Source organism: Cebidichthys violaceus, unplaced genomic scaffold (genome assembly GCF_023349555.1).
Source record: "Cebidichthys violaceus isolate CVI_PGR_0920_01 unplaced genomic scaffold, fCebVio1.0.p SCAF_107, whole genome shotgun sequence".
Taxonomy (NCBI): Eukaryota; Metazoa; Chordata; class Actinopteri; order Perciformes; family Stichaeidae; genus Cebidichthys; species Cebidichthys violaceus.
This window is the reverse complement of record NW_027176271.1, coordinates 60029-81050: the sequence shown is the minus strand read 5'-3', so window position 1 is coordinate 81050 and position 21022 is coordinate 60029. Positions and strand designations below refer to the sequence as shown.

General features: G+C 40.2%; 1 pseudogene; it reads right to left on the bottom strand.

The window, feature by feature from the left end:
• Positions 1-9808: 9808 nt before the first annotated feature.
• On the bottom strand, positions 9809-20621 carry LOC137888800 (serine/threonine-protein kinase pim-3-like; annotated as a pseudogene).
• Positions 20622-21022: the final 401 nt, after the last annotated feature.

Below are 21022 nucleotides of genomic sequence, written 5' to 3'. Positions count from 1 at the left end.
GTAAATCTGACCATGACAGACGTCAGCACTTGCTCTGCAGCCAGTCTCCTGATACGGCAGCTGGCACCGGGACAGGAATAAATTACTAACACAGGGTACTATTGTGTCTTCTGCAGGTCCCAGAGCAAGATGGGGGTCATAGAGCCCATGCGGGATCCTGAGAACGCACAACCCCCCTGGACAGAACCGGATCAGCCAGAATATACAATAAATAAAAAAGGATCAACCTGGAAATGCCAATTAATTAAAACCCTAATCAAACTCATGGTACTATTAGGTATAGTAATGATAGCCTCTGTCTCTTGGGCCTCCTTGGGTCAAAGAACTGTGTGGAAATATGCCTCCAAAACTACCACGTATAGCCAAGCAAAGATTACAACGTGGGAAAGAGTTAACATTGACATCCCCACTACTGGATGCTTACAAACCCCAGACACATCAGCAGCATGCCATACTGACAGGGAACAATGGGTGAGAAACTTCCATTTGATGTTTCTGCATCAGCTGGACACTTCTGATTTAAACCTGACTGAACCAGATTGCACTCTCTCTCGCTGGATTGGCTTTCAGCCTCAGTGTAAGGTCTTGCAGGAACCCCCACGCCTGCAGTCTTCCAATTGGCAATGGGTGACCTTGCTTCAGATATGGGGGCGCAGTGACCCGAGGGAACGTGATAGATCGTGCGTAACTCACACCTTCGGCTATGGAAAGGGAAAATTAGACCTGATGCTAAAATGCATATACTCTGACCAGGTGGCACAAACTCTGACATGCTCTGACATCCATGTAGAAGGAAAAACAGTGACAGGATTAGCCTCCACTCAGAGACCGCACAGAGCAACTTTTAGTAACTGTACTTGCACACGCAGCAGCCAGTTAAAGACCTGGGAGTGTCAGAAATCAAGCTGGTACCCAGGACAAGAAGAGAATGAGCCATGGCCACAGAGAACGACCAATCGATCTTTTCTGACTCTCCCGTTTCCACCAAGTGATGGCCATGAAACACTGGACTTATTACAACACATTATACCCGGCCTCGCCACACCTTTACAGCAAATAATGACCCCAAAAAGAGTGCGCCGATCCCTGAACAGTGAGACACAGACACAAACGTTCAAATACTGTGCGCTACAATCAGCGCTCCTCCAGAAGGAGAAGGAGAAGGATTTCACTGGACTTTGTTTGTAACATATTCAGCAGCTCCCTTGGATGTGAGCCAAGGTCAGAGCCTGAACATTCACACACAGGACGGTGTGCACTTTGAGCATTTTTTGTGGGTACCAGATTACAACAATATTAAAGTAACTGCATGGCATCGGACCCAGCTTCCAGTCTGGGAAGCAAATCTGGCTTACTGTTTGAAAGATAGCAAGGGTGAAGGGTCAGATATGTGGCCAAAATGGAGAATTAATGGGACACAAAAGGGGAGACATGAATGTGACGGTGATGAAGAATGTGGAGTATGGAATGGTAGTTCGATTATGGGGAACATGCAGGAAATTATCATGTATTACTCACAAATTAACGGGCGTCCGCGTACTAATGGACCAGGAGGGAGCATTTCATGGCTAAAAAACTTGACTAGCTGTATAAAACAGAATCAAAACGAATCTGGCACCCCTTTTGAACAAAATATGGAGAAATACTGGAGTAATCAGGTGTTAGGGCTCCTTGGAGAATGGAATATGTCCAAGGAAGGGAGCATATCTCTTCCATACATCACTGTTAGAAACAACACCAAGGATCTAATTTACCGACTGCTTGTCTCAGAGACAACCTGGTGGCCTCACACAGTGTGGAAAAGCCCAGGAAAAATATGGGTATTATAAAGAGGTTAGTAGTCACTGGCGGCCAGGTGATTTCTGGTACTCATACGACTACTTAGCCAACACTATGAAACAGGGCATTGATTCCTCTAACTGGGTCAGGGATATAATACTGAAACGAACCCTGAATAAAACCCATATCAAAGAGAACCAGTTGCTCTTCAGTCCACAGCAAGCCTATCCCCGATACAAAACGGGACCATTAGCTCATACATAATACAATAATACCACTGGATTATGGGCCACCCGGTGTAGTAAAAATGCTGTACAATTGGAGACAAGTGCTAGAAACATAGTGAGAGATTCAACGAATTGGCCTAGCCCAGTGCCTTGGGATTTAAGATGGAAAAGGGGCTACCAGTTATGGACAGAGGTATGTGGGGAAACAGAACTGTCGTGGATACAGCCAAAAGCACATAATCCACACAGCGACATTATCTTTAGAGAAGATACTGTGTCCCTCACCAACAGATGGAAATTTAAAATAGGATTTGGAAACTGTATCCCTATCTGCATGAACAGAAAATCATATGAATTAACAAACTTGAGTTTGATCCAGGGCATATTCTTTGCGGCAGGAGAAGGCCTGAAAATTGCAGGCTCTGCTATTGTAGATACAGTGGACGGTACACTAAGTGTGGCAACCAATGGGATGTTATCAATTGCAAAAAATGCAGCCATCTGCTTAGGATGTCTATATATATAGATATCTATATAGATATATATCTATATAGATAGATATATATATATCTATATAGATATATATATATCTATATATATATATCTATATAGATATATATATATAAAGTGATATAGATATATATATATATATATATATATATATAGATATAGATATATGATGCTCAGATGGTGTATAGCGCTGGGTCACGTGGTGCAATTCTCCTGAAACTTGGTGTGCGTATTAGTATGAAGCCAGAGCAGGTGTGTGTCAAGTTTGGTGGCTGTAGCTTGTTGCCAAATTCTACCTGAGCAGGTGAGTCCAACAGCTTTGCCAGGTGAGCAGGTGTTTCTATCTGAGCCTGAGCTTCTACAGTCCAGGAGAGCAGACTCATGGCCTCCACACTGGAACTCTTTGGTCCACATTGGAGCCTCCACTTCTCCATAGAGCGCCCCCTGGAGGACTGATGGAGCTCCACAGCCAAGCTCCCTACAGACCACCTCTGCATCCTTCTGGTCAAAGTCATCTTCACACACTGAAGACCACCACCTGTTAGACTGGTTAGACTTCACCTCCAGTCTGCCTGAGCACAGACTAGTCCCATTCACCAGCCTGACAGAGTCTGGAGAGATGATAGAAGATGAAAGAGACGAGAGATAAAAGACACCAGACATTAAATAACATTCTGTCTTATTTTTCTTAGAAGATCTGTGACCCAGAATATAAATCTGTTCATAAAATGATCCCTAAAATGTAAAAGAGATGGGGCTGGACTCTCTCCTGAAGGAGTGTCCAGGGTGAAGGACGGTGTGGAGGTACTGACGAGCCCCCGGCTGAGCTGAGCTGCTCAAAGTTGTGTCCAGTAGGTCAATGGTGCCTGTTATGGTGGAAACCAAAGAAGCTGCTAGTGGAAACCAATGAATAAGAAAGCTGTGAAGCTGAAGGAGGAGTCCTTTCAGGCTGGTTGGTGGTTGGCCCAGAGGACTTCTGAAGCAGCACACGTGGAGGTTTCATATATAAAGTAGTGCTGGGCAACAATTAACATTTCTAATCGCGATTAATCACATTGTTGTGCGCAAAGTTCAATAATTACTTAAAAGGTAGTGTATTGTGCACTTTTATTTTAAAAGTACTGCTATATGAACAAAAGTCAATAACATTTGGTTTGCAAACACTTTAAACAGATCAGGTTCTTTTTAACAGCAGTATTCTTCACACAGTAGCAGTTATATTTCTACTATCTGTGCTCAGTGTGTGACTTTATTTAAACGTTCCACTGCTGTGCAACATGAATACAATGTTCCGCACACGTTTCAGCAAAATGTCTGTCTTCTGTTTTCATGACAGTCAGAGCATGTGAACGCAGCTCCCACTGTTCATCAATATAATGCACTGTAACTCCGAGGTGATGGCGGTTACGGCCGGTGCACGTTGTAACGCCCTCTTTTTTGTAGTCCTCTCCTTTACATACATCTTTTGTGTCTTGAGGGAGGCTCATACGTGCCGTCATTCGTTCATCATAAGAACGATCCTCAGACCGACATCTTCCACAATACTAATCGACCTGTAGTTTGTATCTATCCACTTCTCTGTGGCGTTTGTTAGCTTGTCTTGCTTTTGTTTATTCTCCTACACACTGCATCCAACATAGTCTGCAGAAGCCTTCCTCCACCGTTTGTTTGGGTGATTTGCTGGCATCAAGTATTGCATTTAAAAAAAACTGTGTTAATGCGCGCTAAAATAATTGTCGCCGTTAATTAATTAATGCGTTAACACGATAATAACGAGTTAACTTGGCCAGCGCTAATATAAAGATATCTTGGTGCATTCAGCACCTGATTTGCTGAGGCAGCAGCTCTTCAGACAAGTCTGCTGCCATTCTAGCTGCTACATGTGACAACCTGGATACATTAATCTGATATACATCTCAGCCTGTCCTGGTTGTCATGGAAACATTCCTATGTCTGCAGTCAGTCAGCAGCTTCTTGTGAAATCAGATATAATCAATTTCACACAACTGCAGTTCAGAAAGATGTGAATATGATCTGTATTACTGTCATAGATGATGTCACTGATGGGCTTACCTGAGCAGGTGAGATCCACGATGGAGGAAGAGGAATGTGATGTTAAACACTCTCTCAGAGCAGAGTCAGAGTGAACACAGTTAGAGTAGATCCACCACACAGATCTCTGTGAGGACTCCTCTCTCTGTCTGATGGAAACCGCAAAGCCACAGTCCAGCTCTTTACAGGCAACAGCTGCTGTCTACAGGGTCCAGTAAGAGTCATCTACTGGTCTCCAGTCTTCTTCGAGTTTCACCTCCAGTGTTCCTGCACAGCGACTGGCTCCTCCCACCAACCTGACCGCTTCTGAACAGAAACAAGAGAGTCGTCAGTAAAGAGATGAATTTAATTAATAAAATATCAAACTAAAACTTGAATGCTGATTCTGCTTCATTGGTTCTTTATTTCTCTTTTCTTTCTCTATTTACCTGTTGATGTGTGAGTTCCTTCAGCCTGGAGTCCTGGAGAAATAGACACATATTTGTTGTTTTAAGTAAATGTAAAAAAAATACACAAATATTTGTTTATAAATGTATTTGCAATTTTCATCTAAAACATATTGTGATGTTGTTACATTTATGTTCAGACAGTTGAACCTGTATTTAAAAACAACACTGTTTTTTGATGTCTCCTTCTCCTGTTGAGACACCAACAGACTTAACAAACTGGTTAAGAAGGCCGGCTCCATCATCGGCTGTAAACTGGACAGTCTGGAACAGGTGGTGGAGAGGAGGACACTGAAGAAACTATCATCCATATTGGATAACCAGGACCACCCTCTCCACCACCTACTGCAGGGACAGCGGAGCACTTTCTCCAACAGAATGATCCAGCTCCGCTGTCATAAGGACAGGTACAGGAGAACATTCCTGCCTACTGCTATAAGACTGTACAATAAATCACCTCGGGCCAAATCAAATCATTAAACCTCTGCACTACTGTTTATTTAGTTGATTTAATATTATTCTGTTCTATTCACTGTGTATATAGTGTGCATTTTTTATATAACATCTTTACTATATTATAACTGTATATATTGTGACGTGTATCTTTCTTGTATTTTTCTTTTTATATAATATTAAGATTTTTTTACCTGTGACCTATTGCTGCTCTGTAACCTATTGCTGCTTGTAACAAAATAATTTCCCCTCGCGGGATCAATAAAGTTAGTATCTATCTATCTATCTATCTATCTATCTATCTATCTATCTATCTATCTATTCAGCCAATCACAGAAGAGTCGAATAAAGGGTCATATTTGATATGACAATATGTAAAAAACAAGAAACAATTTTGATTTTTTTATTATTATTATTATTCTATTTATTATTATTTAATTTGTAATTCTTATTCAGCCCCTTCCCTCAGAAGGCAGAGCATCCTGAGGGAAGGGGCTAACAAAAGAGAAATGTCCAAAGTTAAGAAGACAGCAGCTCACATCCAAACATCTCCAACACACACACACCATTACATACAATCACAACAAGCTTTGTGTTGTTTGAGTGTACTTCAGTGTGAGAAGCTTTCAGACAGAAGCAGTCATTAGCTCACTACTACTTATGATAAACATATTATATTGATTATTATCAGGCAGTAAATGGAGGTGACATAATGCCTTGTGGAAAGACCCGCCCCCTACTCTGCCCTCGATTGGCTCCACCCTTCCAGGCGTTACAGGTGTCTGCTATATGCTAACTTTAGCCTAGCTAAGGTGGAAGGAGAGTGATTTTATTTTTTTGTTCCAGTAGTCCAAAGGTAGGCTACCCGGTCCGGAGATACCAGAAGGCTGAGCACCAACGCAGCAGAGAAACAGACCAGAAATGTAAGTTTTCTATTAGTTTTGTATAATATTTCATCATTAAATTCACCTCTGACAGTCTTTAACTGTGTAGTTGAGAATATTGGCAGCGTGACTGGTCGTTTATCCAGATATTTAGTAAGCTTTTATCAATTTATCTCAAATAATCAGTAAATATAATTAAATTTCCTTCAGAGGATTAGTAAAACCAAATCAAGTTCACCCAGATATTGAGTAAATCAAAATTACTTTTTCTCCGATACTTAGTAAATATAAATCAGTTTTGCTTTAGAAATTGATTTGGATATACTTATTATTATATATACTCTTTTTTTAATTTATTCAATTTTTTTTTATCAAACTTAAAATCTATTCAAATATATTAAGTGTCACTTTATTGCCATCAGTTTTAAAATATATGTATGTATATGTACATGTGTGTGTGTGTGTATATATATATACACACAAATAAATGTATGTATATATATAAATATATCCATAATTCTATGTATGTATCTATATAAGGTATATATATATATATATAGAGGCAGTGAGTCATGATTTCAGTGATGAATACATTGTGTTTCCTGTGAGTTCTTCACAATAAAAGCTCCCATTGTGATTGTCTTGTTGAGGTGTTTTAATGTGAAGCAGCATCAGCAGGAACTGTTGAGTCAGCATTAGCAGTAACGTGACGCTGCTCTGATCCGTCTGTAGGAGAGTGAACAGGAAACAGTGAGGCTGATATCACTGATCACATGCTGCATCGTTTCCTGTCTATTAGTCATGAGTGTGAATCTATGGAGGACTCTACCACCAACACTATAAAACACTGCACACAGAGACCATTACTGAATATACATTCATTACAGGAATATTGATTTACTACAATTATAATCAATGACTTATGATTAGATTCATTTTTGGGGGATTTTTAACTTGAATGTGTTCGATTTGACAAAGTTCAGGAAACATCATCACGTTTTCTAAACCAAGAGGAAACTTTCGTGGTGTTTTTATTTAAACATGGAGGCCGGTACAGTTCATGCAGTCAATAATTAATAACACATCGATTTATATTTTTCAGTAAGAAGTTTTCTATTTGATTGTAATAATCTTGAACTGTTTTGTGAAATTTCAATGAAATAGTTTTTCAGTTTTATTGTTTCTTCCGTGTGTTTGTACCTGAAATGTTGACCTTACATGGTTCAACACGTTTTGAAATATTTTGTCACAAGTTTCAAAATCATTCAAGTATTTTTTTAAATCAAATTCAAACCTGTATTTGTTCACAATCCATTTGTATTTAGTCTGTAGTAGTGTTGCATTCCAGTTGCTGAGCGTTTTAATTTAATGTTATATGTAATGTTAATACGTTTGATGAATGCATTTGGATACTTTTAAATCACTTTTTTGTGTTACTTTATGAAAATATCAAAATAAGACATTTACAAAATAAGTATGTGTTTGGCATTGTAGACACTCTGAGGGATACTTGTCAAAGTATTAGTGATAATGAATAGTAGGGAAATAGATATATATATATATATTTTTACAAATATGTGGTGGTGCCACCTGACATTTTTTAGTTGAAGTTAAAAAATACTGTTAAAAATATATTTAACCACTTTGAAAAGTGAACAAATGAGACCTTATTTTGTGAGTTTAAACACATTGTTCACAAATATGCATTACATCCAATTTGAAAAGAGTTATTTGTGGTTGACCCGTGTGTGTGTGTGTGTGTGTGTGTGTGTGTGTGTGTTCTCTGATTTAAAGATACAACAGAAATATTGTAATAAAACACATCATCTCTAATTCAGAGTCCTACCTGAGATCCACAACAACAACAGCAGCATCATCAACAGGTGATCCATGACGTCCAGGTGGACCGTCTCTCTGCCCGTCTGTCTCTCTGATTGTCTCATGTGCTGTCCTCAGTTTATGTCTGCGTACAGGACAAGGTGGAGCTTTACTGAGACTCGTCTTTAGTTTTACAGATCATATTCACATCTTTCCGAACTGCGGTTGTGTGAAACTGATTATATCTGATTTCACAAGAAGCTGCTGACTGACTGCAGACATAGGAATGTTTCCATGACAACCAGGACAGGCTGAGATGTATATCAAATTAATGCTGTCGGTGTTTTCTCATGATTTCCGATAGATGTGTTAACATCAGCAGCTACAGCTACTAACTACGACTACTACTACTACTGCTACTAGTCAGGAACTCTAAAATACTTCAATTTATCAGCTGTTGATATGGTGGTATTTGGTTCTTGTTCATTTGAATATTAATCAAAGTTCCAAATTGATAGTTTAGTATTAGCAATGTTGTGAGTCTACCTTAAATGGCTGAAAGGTTCCTTTGGTAAAAAATGTGATTTCCTGTTAATTACATTGTATCATTTTGATAATAAATAATTACTTTTAGTAGACATTTTCATTCCTTTTTGAACTACTGAACCAACATCATTGTGGTTCCCCATTATTATTGAAATCTAATGTTTTTAAACATTGAGTTCTATTGATAACATTTATTATATTTGTCATTTCCTAACAACCAGACCAGCTCAAACTTCAACATAATGGTGTCCCGTGTGAGGCGTAGTACTGTTTGTAATCATCCATAATAGTGATTTCATAATTGTGAAATATTCATTGGTCAATGCCAACATTTTAGATTCCACTTCTAAACTTAAAAAAGTGTTTAAATTCATTAGAACTAAACACAACGGTGTCGTCCGCATAGAAACTATATTTTGTATTAAAAAGTTTAATTTGTCAGAATTTTATAAAGATAAAATACAAAAAGAATCCCTCTCTCAATGATCTCTTATGGCCCACTAGAAGTGTGTGGTGGGGTCTGTTTTCTCTGTTCTTCGGGATGTTTCTGGGTGTCATGTGTGTCCTCCAGTCAAAGTACCGATCCACATTCAGAGTGAACAGTGACGGTTTGAATTCAAGCAGTGACTACAACAACCAGCTATTACTACAACACATGTGCACAAAATAATCACAGAACGTGCTGCTTAAAATATAAGAGTTTACTTCTTTACCATCACTGATTAACACCAATGCTGTCCACGTGTTCACTGAGGGGTTTGTTTGCCCATTTCGTGGAGCTTCAATGATTATTAAATGGATTACCTTCAATTCAGCAATTAAATCATCAATAAATTATATTGTTATATTCAGTTATTCAGCGATTTCAACATTCGTTGCCTTAATGGAAGACTATGAGACTTCTTTAACCCTTGAAATGAGAAATAATGAGTTGTGTCTTCCTATATTGTTCATTTCATTATCAATTAAATAGTCACAACATTAAGTGTTTGTTCAGGGCGGTCTTAAACAAAAGTTCAAATTCATGTATTTTGCTCCTCTATTAGAGACTTCATTATTTATGTATTTTTTTTTAGGTAAAAGACACACAAAATCACACAGAAAATCAGTTTATATACAAACAAGTTTTATGAAAAAATTGTTTGAACTAACATGAACTAACAGAATCAGAATGTGAGGAATCCTGATTCTGATTTTATTCCCGTTTTCAGGAAGAAATTTTTTTTTTTTACAAAAAGTAAAAACATTTTAGAAAAGTTCGACAACTTAAATAAATAAACAAATGATGAGGAATGTCTCTTTACTAAAGAAATATAACAGAATGTACAAAATATATATATAAAAAAAATATATATACACACACAAATATAATACTGAATATTTGCATTGACTGTGCATTTAACACCCAGAGACCGAGGGCAGAGAGAAGACGTTGTAGTTTATCAACACAGAACATTTAACAACAGAAACAATCAACCAACCGTCTCCATGAACCGACACTGTAGAAAAATAAAGCTTTACCTGAAGAGGGGAGCAGACATATTCAAAAAAACATATCTTTTCCGACTCCTGATCTGCAGCTTTTCAAACTCAAGGCACTCTGAACACGAACCCTCGACGAGCGTCGAGCCTCGATGAGGAACTGCTCCGTCCCCCGTGAACAGCAGGGGGTCGCTGACCAATCAGAGGCTCTGCTGGCTGGGGGAGGAGTCAGGTGTGATGGGGTTGGCGGCGTTGGCGGCGTCCGTGCGCTGCCCGTCGCTGCCGGTCACCCACGTGTGGAGGAGGATCTGCTCCAGGGTTGGCCGGTCTGATGGCTGCTGGCTCAGGCACCAGCCAATCAGCTGCTGGCACTCTGAAGTAAAAACAAACAAGGAGGAGATGAAGAACACTCATCTCTGGTTTTGTTCCGACTTCGATGTAAAAACCTGGTCGCGTGATCTCGTCACGCTCCGGCACACCTGAGGAGACGTCGCGTCTGAAGTAGATCCGTCCTCTCAGGATCTCCTTGTCCTGTTGGAAGGGGATGTCCCCGCACACCATGTCGTACAGCAGCACGCCGAGAGACCACACTGTGGCCGAGCGACCGTGGTACAGACGGAACCGGATCCACTCCGGAGGACCGTACACCGCGTGCCTGGAGGGAGGAGAGTTACATCACTACAGGTACAGTGTGTGTCAGAGTGGAGCAGGAAGTGACGGATCACCATCGTGCGGGAAAATACTCCCGGAGACGCTGACGACATTACAGAACCGGTGCATGATGGGACGGTAGTCACTGACCCAAAACACCTTTCCGATATTTTAAAACGTCTAGATTTTCAGAAACAATCCCCACAGCTCTTCAGATTCTCTCAGCTGATCGGACTCACCATTGAACTCGGTGAAAGCCTCGTCTTTGAGGAGGGCCCCCGAGCCGAAGTCGATCAGTTTGAGCTGCCCGGTCCTCAGGTCCACCAGCAGGTTCTCGTCCTTGATGTCCTGGCTCAGCTCGGGACGCTCCATCACCATCAGCCAGCCGTCCGCCTGCTCCCACCAGTCCAGCAGACGCACCACGCCGCCGAACGCCCCGCCCACTTTCTTCAACATCACCACCTCCAGAGGAACCACAGCGCCACACTGAGGAAGAAACGGATCATCAGCTCGCTGTGCATGAATTAAAATGCATGCAATTACTAAATGTGGGACTAATTAGTCTTTTGTGCTGGTAAATAATGCGTTTTAATTGTTCATTGTTGTCATCTTGTACACGGGCATTTTTCATAAAAGGATGAATGAACTAACATAGTAGCTGAAGTGGTGGTTAAACTGACAGGAAGTTGTTATACAACAGTTATATCTGCATGTATGATCTCACCAGAGAGCCCCACCCCGTCACTCTGTCTCTGCACACGTGCTTCACAGCAACCTGCATGTAAACAAACGCCATCAACACACCGTACAGTTATAACATACTATATAAGAGGGTAGACGATGGTTATCTGTAAAAACACATCATAAACTGCCATAATATCAATCTCTGACTGTTAACAGTCACACAAAGCTCTTTGTTTTTCTTCAATAGTGAATTAAAAAGCATTCCCCCACCAGTTTTTGGATAATTTCATAAAAATATGATCAATCATGTAACTATTACCGTTTCCTCAAAGAGAATAAAGCGAAGTAACACGATTGATTTTCACTATAAGAGGAAGTGTAAGCGTCACAGACCACGTTTCTTTGTGAAAACAAAGACCACATGCCAGGCACACCCGGGATGAGTCAAGTTACACAGCTGACATGAGGGGAAACCGGAAGTAAGGTGGAATAGTCACCGCTTTCCAAATAAAAGCCAAACCATAATGCGCAGTTGGTTTTCACACATGGGAATTTACCTCGGTGTTTTGGTTCTGAACAATAAATATATGAAGAGAAAATTAAATGAAGTAAGAAAAACATCACAAAATAGAAATGTAGGTAAATAAGAAAGTAGAATATGGGAAAAAAAAAATAATATATGTGAAATATATCTCTTATCTACAACAGCTAGGATAATCGGAAAATGTTTTAGTTTTAGTCAATTTACAATTCAAATAACTTTTGCTAATATTTTGCAACGCTTTAGTGCTGCTTTTATTTTTGAAGGCAGAAACCGGAAGCCCAGCCGCCTGCGGTGTGTGTAGCTTGACGCGTGCTCGCCCAGCAGCGGCCATGTGCTGTGGGACCAAAACAAAGCGGCTCTCCGCGCTCTTCTTACCGGCAGCCCGTCGGAGAGGCGCGCGGCCGAGTAGACGGTGCCGAACCCCCCCCCTGCCGAGCACCGAGCCCAGTCGGTACAGCTTCTCAAACGGCTGCTTCTCCTCCGCTTTGACTAAAGAATAAATACAAACTAGAAAATGCATTTCCTGCTAAAAATGCGTTGGAATGCTGAAAGCTGAAATGAATTGCAAAAACATTGCTGAAAATACAGAAATGAGAGACTACCTGTCTGAAAAATGTTGAAGCCCGAAAGCATTTAAACTGCACTGCTGAAAACCCTTCTATTGAAACGTCTAACTATGGTGTCTGTAGCAGAAAGTATGAGAAAGAAGAAGGCTTTGAACGTTGAAGAAGTTTAACAGGATTTGAAGATTTTCTCCATAGATATCCCATTCAAAACAAATTGCAAAAAGCTTAATATTATAAATAGTTTAAAGATTACAAATATGAAGTCATATCACCCTCTCCTGAAAGAGCTGAACATTTTGATATTCTAACGGTTTCTGTGGCTTAAACAATGTCAGCAGTAGTGATATTTGTAGTAGTAGTAGTAGAAGTTGTAGTTGTAGTAGAAGTATTATCATTAGTAGAAGTACTAGTAGCATTAGAATAAGTACTAGTAGTAGCAGTAGTGATATTTGTAGTGGGAGTAGTAGTAGTAGAAGTATTATTAATAGTAGAAGTATTAGTAATTAGAAGAAGTAGTAGAAGTAGTAGTATCAGTTGTCGTAGTAATAGCTGTAGTAGTGGTCGTAGTATTTAATATAACAGTAGTACTAGTCGTAGTAGTAGTAGTTGTAATGGCAGTATTTGAAGTAGCAGTAATAGCAGTAGTAGTAGTACTATAGCCGTCCTACTAATAGCTGTAGTAGTATTAGTACTGGTAGTAGCATGAATAGCAGTAGTAGTAGTAGCAGTTGTAGTATAAGTAATTGTAGTGGTAGGAATAGCAGTAGTGGTAGTAATAATATTGATAGTAGCAGTAATAGTAGTAGTAGTAGCAACAGCAAAAGTTGTAGTAGTAGTAGTATTAGCAGTAGTAGTAGTAGTAATACTAGAAATATTAGCAGCAGTAGTAGTAGTTGTCACAGTATTAATAACAGCATTAATTATTTCAACAAAAAAGCCTCATTTTGAGCTTAATGTTTAAATACAGTTAATCCATGGGGCTTTTATTTTGAAAGAGTTGGGCTGGGTGGGGGAGAGAGGAGGAGAGGACACAGAATCGGAATGTATGAAACACACAAACAGAGGTTATTAAATGACAGGATTCATTCACAGAAAGGGAGAGAGAGAGAAAGGCAGACAGACAGACAGATGGACTGAGTGTGTGGGAGAGAGAGACAGACAGCCAGACAGACAGACAGACAGAGAGAGAGAGAGAGAGAAAGAGAGAGAGAGTGTGTGTATGTGTGTGTGTTACTGGTTCCCATGGTGACGATGCAGCGGTTGGAGAGTCTATGAGTCTGTGTGTTTATAAACATCAGTAATTAGTTCAAGCACGAACACCTGTCAGCCTGGCAGCCTTTTCATGAGAAAAAGACTGGAAAACACCTGTCAAACAAAACCACAAACCCCCATAACCATAGCCCCTATTCTTCCAATATTAATAGTGGAGTGCAAGGATGACTTGAAGAACAGATCATGCGAAAATTGGATCTGTAGTGTAAAAAAAAGTGGCTTCAATGGCGATTTAGAAATGGGGTACGGTTGTCTGTGCAAGACTTTTTTGAAGTACGTTTTAACATTGGGGTCTATGGAGGAGAAAGTTGGTTTTCCTCTCAATTAAAGGCTTTTGTTCCAAATGTGTAAATATGTGGGATTCCACAGTCATTTGTCTACGACAAGGACAAGATTAGCTACGTTTCCATCCAAAAATTATGCATGAAGAGTGAAAATTGAGGAGTTAGTGGCAAAAGACAAATATTTTTTTCACAGGAATCTCAAGCTCCTCTTCACTCTAGCGGTGACATCGCGCACTCTAAGCTGCGCAATACACACCCATTATAAAAGCAGAAAAGGACTGAAAAAAACATAAAAGCAAAATTGCTACAGTTCAAAAAGTGTAAAAGATATCAAAATGATTATAACATACAATGATTGATCAGGGTTTTCTCAACATTCAAAAGTTTAAATGGTGTCTGTAGCTGAAAGTATGAGGAAGTAGAAGGATTTGAAAGTTGAAGAAGTTTAAGAGGATTTAAAAATATTCTCCACAGACATCCCATTCAAAAAATAGGTTGCAAAAAGCTTCATAATTCAAAAAGTTGAAAGATTGAAAATATGAAGAGACATAGCACACATGAGCTGAAAGAGCTGAACATTTACATCGTTGAACGGTTTCTGTAGCTTAAAAACTGAAGAAGAAGAAGAGTTTCAAGCGCGACGGAAGAAATAGTGGAATAAAGATTCGAAGAACAATACTTGGAATGCTGAATCAGCATGGCTGTCATAGACTGCATCATATATGATGAAGAGGCCCAGATGGTGTATATGTGGCACAACAAGTCATATGTCGTTCAGAAAGTACAATAATTGTTTGGGTGTAATGTAAGTTAAGAGAGTTTACTATGTTTCCTATGTGTTTATGAGGAGGAAGTGTTAATTGTAGTTAAAATTGAGGGTACAGCGTTATTTATCATCAGCTACATGTTAGGCAGTAGATCCAGTGGATCGCCAGTAGGTGTCAGTGTTGCGATATAAGCAGTGTCTGTGACGGAGAGCCACACTGAAGTCTCGCGAGGATGAGAATCTCTGTACAGGATAGAAGTAGAACGCGCTGTGGAGCGACTGTACACCTAAATGTATATTTTTGTATGTTACAGAGCACTTTCATTAAATGTGTAGCACCAGATTGAGCCTGTGTGACGTCATTCTGTGCACGCTACATATAGTGCTGGGTCACGTGGTGCAATTCTCCTGAAACTTGGTGTGCGTGTTAGTATGAAGCCAGAGCAGGTGTGTGTCAAGTTTGGTGGCTTTAGCTTGTTCCTATGGCATGGGTGTCATGTGGGCATGAATGATTTGATAGCAAGCGTGTGTTCTGGAGGCTAAGCAAAAACCCTACAGATGGCCATACTGAGCAATTTACTGAGGAGCATGGGGGAATGAATGCCTTCAAGGCTGGAGCGACTGCCCCCCGATTCCTCTACTTCAGGGCGGGGCGGTTCCACGCCATTTCAGCAGGCAGCAACAGCAGATAACAGGCAAACAGTTTGCCTCTCCCCGAATTGCATGATGAAATACCGTATCTAAATGGCTCTTTTTCCTTCCTTTTCTTTTTTCTAGATATGACTCGCACAAAGATGGTTCACGCTTGCCCTCTCTGTCAGAAAGTATGTGCGGCCATGCCCCACCATCTGAAAAATGAAAGGCCACCTCGAGCTGGACCGTGGTGCTCGGGAGCTACAACAAAAGGCAGCCAAATATCAGGTGACGGTGATGCATCTGGCGCAGTTGAGAGCCTCGAACCCTGCCGTCCCCATGCACACAGAGATGGACTTGAGTCCAGAACATGAGCACGATGAGGAGGCGGAGGAGGCGGTGGAGGAGGATGAGGAGGAGGAGGAGGAGGAGGAGGAAGAGGCGGCGGCCGAGGAACCCCGTGATAGTGGGATTTTGGAGGCCAGCAGGCTAATGGAGCAGTCTAACATCTTCTGAAGTAAAAACACAGTGACATCTGATGAAACTATTACAAATACATAAAATATAGGGATTGAGATGGAGACGAGGAGTTACCTGATAAACTATTAAAAGTACAAAGAATATACAGATTGAGATGCATACAAGTAAACATTTTAAATGTACGTCCTAATCACTCTTGACAAGTTCAACAGTAGACGGGGGATATGTGGCTACAAATGGGAGGTCAGAGGTCCCTGCTGTAGCTTGAGTTTGCTCAAAGGGCCTGTGACATTTTCTAAGAGAGGTCCTAGAGTGCCCTCTGCTGGCCAGAGCTAGGAACAGCAGAATCAAACTGCTGTCTGTCAAAAGTCCTACTGCGTGCTTCGCGTGGAAGCTTGTCTTATAGAGCAGAGCGAGGGTGTCTGCCCCGTAAAGAACCCTTCTACGTCCAGCGTGTGACTTTCAGGGAACCTGTCACCCGTAAAAGCGGTGCTGCCCAGGAAGTCACAACAGAGGTGAAATTGCTGGTCGATTTCACTCTTGATTGAGTCACTGTGATTGTTCAGAGTGACTAGAAATGTGCATTCTAAACATTTAGAATGTCTAGATAGCCCATGTCTAGTTAACGAATGTACGATTGATCCTCAATAAACGTTTCAGAGAGCAGGTATGAATTTGTCACACACTTGCCCATGGCAGCATAGTCACGTGCCTTACGGGTTTGGTGAGCGAAACTCTAGGCTCTAGGCTATCAAGAAAAGAAAGAGGACAGGAGTGGGGTTGTATTGAAGACCAACTCTGACTGGATGATCTGTGAAACCTGACACTCTGAGTTGAAGAGACCACCACCTGACCTGGGAGTGTCTAAGAGTGTCGGAGAAAGTACACAAAAATTAAATGCAAAGATTTTTTTTCCGGTTTCATACTACAATATCAACAAGGCCATCTTTCCATCTACATGGACTGGAGAGGGAACGATGAAAATGTGAAAAGGAGTGAGCAGGATGGCGAGAGAGGAAAAGTATGATGGCATGGAAGAGAGGGGAAGGATAAAGGTATGAAGAGACATGAAATAACGTCAGAACGAAAACAATCTATCACATCTGTCTTTTCTCTGATAATGATCAACAAGTATGCCCAACAAATGGAAATGCTTGAGAAAAATGGTTGCTAATCTATTTCTGGTCAAAACAACTCAAGTCAAAACCTCTAGCATCCCTAAAACATGGGGGGAAATAATGAAAGTGATAAGAATATTAACATTTACGTTATCTCATCATTGTTTGTTCTTTAAATTTCCATGATGACAGCGGGCTCACTTTGGGGGTCACGTTGCCCCCCTGAGCTGCTCAGCCAATCAGAGTATGGGGTTTGGTAAAGCTTCTCAGAACGGCCCACCTCTGGCCTGTCGACACTCATCTTCAGACACGGTAAAAGCAGGTCCCTCTCTCTCTGTGTTTACCTCCGTTACTTTTAATGGAAATTGAATGAAAAAAAGTGTGACACCTCTCTGCAATTAGCGCAATCATTTGCGCCCTGTCAGTTATGTGAACTGATACAGTAGTGTGTCAGTGGAATTATTCATTAGAATTAGTTGCTTCGCCTGGTTTAAGTGTTTGAACCGTCAAAGTTTTCCTGTTTTGTCACGCTTTTAGAAAGTTTGGACTTTAAAAAGGCATTACATGTTTACCCCAAACGTCTGCGCAGATTCAAGACGGGGGGAGGCTGCGCCATTGTTAGAGGTGTTAGAGGAGGTTGCTGATTCATGAAGCATATCGGGTCAGAGTTAGGTAAGGGTGTGATAACCACCATGACTGAATCGGTTTCCTATCACAGACAATCTTTCTGCTTTGACCGTGTTTCTCCAAACTTTATTCTTTCCAGATTGCTCAAGTGAAGAGAAGACAATGGCAGAAGAAACTAAGAAGTAAGATTTGGTTGTGTCGTTAATGTTCCCTTCAGTGGATTTCTCTGCATTTTGAGTTGAAGAATTCCTTATTTCAATGTTAATGAAATGTTCATTTCAATAATAATTCAATGTCCAACCTTTTGTCATCATCTTGAAGGTCCCCACAGGTGGAACATCTGGGTCATCACCAACACCAGAGGATGGACTTTCAGGGGATAATATCTCTGTGTTGCTCTCAAAGTCCAGGCTTGTTTCCTATAAGGGAAAAACAAAACAATATAAAGCACTGGCAGTAGTTACTGTTATACATTGAAGAAGGATATGAAACCCTTGTAGTTTTAAGTAAAGGTACATGATAACAACACAGCGGTGAATGTATGGTTGGGACCATGTTTGCCATTTTTTCCCATGTGATGAAAATATGACAACCTAACTCATTCTGATACAAACTGTACATTATAAAAAAGTGAATGGGCTGCAAACAAGCAGATATCAAGAGTAGATACATGCTGCAAGTTCCAAATGCAGTAGATTTTCCCATTAGTAACAATGGCAAAGTAAAATGTGAGGCGCTGCCCAGGTGTAGACATTGTAGCCAAATGTTAGGTTTGGTGAATGCATATAGCTTGCACACAACCACTAATGAATTATTTTGTCTCAAAACACCCACAACTCAAATATAGTGCAATCTCATTGTAGCTGCACATATAGCTGGGGCTCTACCCAATGTCATTTTTTGACATTTGTTTGAGGTTTACGGATGAAGCTCAGAATGTCTGTCATCTGCTTATGTCGTCATCACCCAAAAAATGTATTTCTCAAACAAAATTGTCATTGAATGAAGTGATTCATCAAATGAAATGAGGTAGTCCTTTTTATTAAATGAACTTCCTTGAATGAAAATAACTTTTGTTCACAAAATGACATAACAATAGGTGCAGAGTGCCGTGGTGCTTGCTGTCAATGAGAGAGAGAGTGACAGAGAGAGGGGAAGGGAAGGTAAAAGGTGGACTATTGCATGCAATGTTCCTTTAACTTTCTTTTGCTATACTGAATAGTTTGAAGCTTTTAAGCATCATTCATAACGTTGACACTCAAGTTACTAATATTAATAACTTACAGAAACATTGAATGCAATAGTACACCTTTCACCTTCTTTCTCACTCACACACACACAGCGAGTGACGCAGTCCTCATCTCTGTAATTGTCCAGTCCAAAACTCAAAATTGATTGAAAAAAGAACATGTTTTATTGAACAAACTATTGTGCATCAATCCATATTTTTTGGAGTTAAGGCTTTCGCTTTTGATTATATGCAAATCTTTTATTTGCGTATAATAGTTGTGTAGAATGGAGTTTGGAGTTTGTAAAAATGTGTTAGATTGTACGTTTTACCCAGATCTTTTATTTTTTGGAGGGATATTCATATTCATAAATTGTACACATGCATAAATGGACTTTTTTCAACGATAAATGCTACAGCGGACCCGAATTCGGGTCCGTCGGGCTTAAACACAATGAATGAATAGACATGCAAAAAAAAAAAAGCAGTGGAGAATTCAAATGTTGATTTAGAATTTGCCTATCATCTTTTATGATTGAAGATTTGAAGCTTCCAACTCTACAGTACAGCCAGCAAGTAATCGTTTCTGATTACCTGGGTGGATACTTGCATTGCAACTGGCAAGTAACAATAACAGGGTGAAGTAAACTAGGAGGCCTGTCATTAGGGACAGGACCAGTTCAAAGGGTTTGTTTGACACTTACCAAGCTCGTGGAAGCTGCAAGTGGCTCAGATGAAAGTTCTGATAGTGATGAGATCTCCCCATCTTTGTTTGGACTTCCTGAGGGCTAAAACAGCAGGGAGAGAGGCAGATACAGAGGACACATGTATTAGCATTTCTCAAAAAAATGAGTTTCAGAAAGAGAAAAATAGAAAAAGTGTTTAGTGTGTCAACATTAAAAATTGCAGTTCTCTGTCTCTCCCTTCGCCCTTTCTAATTGTTTCACTGCTATGAACTGGTCTGCTTGCATCAAGGAGAGAAAGAGAAAAAGAAAGAGACACACCGAGAGATAGAGATAGTGTGTGTGTGTGTGTGTGTGTGTGTGTGAGAGAGAAGAGGAGAGTGTGCATGATAGAGCTAGCTGTCATGGAGAGCTAATTAAACCTTTAAATGTGTTCGTTAAAGAATGGGGTTTGATGTTTAATTTCCAATTCAATTTGTTTCTTATATAAATGTATTATTTCAATCAGAGGATCGGCAGTTTGAACCCTGGCTCCTGCTCCACCAGTCGCATGTCGATGTGTCCTTGAGCAAGACACTTCACCCTGAAATGTCTCCCGTAGCTGTGCCTACGGTGTGATAGAATCTGAATTGGAAGTCGCTTTGGATAAAAGCGTCTGCTAAATCACTGTCATGTAATGTGTGAGTTTTTCAGGTCAAAGAGGCAAAGTATATAGAATTTGGGGGAAGATATGCATTTCCATCTATATATAACATACCAGCCATGAAGGCCAGGTTAAAATAACCTATCAGGAGGCTGTCATATGGGACAAACTAAAAGCACTACTTGTTTGACACTTACCAAACACTTGGAAGACTCCAGTAGCTCAGATGGAAGGCTTGGTGCTGATGAGGTCTCCCTCTCTGGGTTTGGACTTCCTGAGGACTAAACACCAGAGACAAACACATATTACCATTTCTCCAGAACAAGACGTTCACAAAGAGCTGAAGAGCCAGATCTCTACACTCATACACACATTTTCTTTATTACTAAAACTAAAACATAATGTGCAGGAGGCCCCATTGAAAAGTCTTTGTAATTTAAGGTCAGATGTTCAAGTCTTGGTTCTATGAATACTGTATCACTTTTTAAAGAGCCCCACCATCATTACCAAATAACCTTATCAATGCAGTCAACCGACAGCAACTTCAATTACATTTATATTACCACTTAAACACTAAATCATATTTACTAACCCTAACCCATTTCCATGATTCTAGGGTGATAACATCTTAAAATATGACAACCTA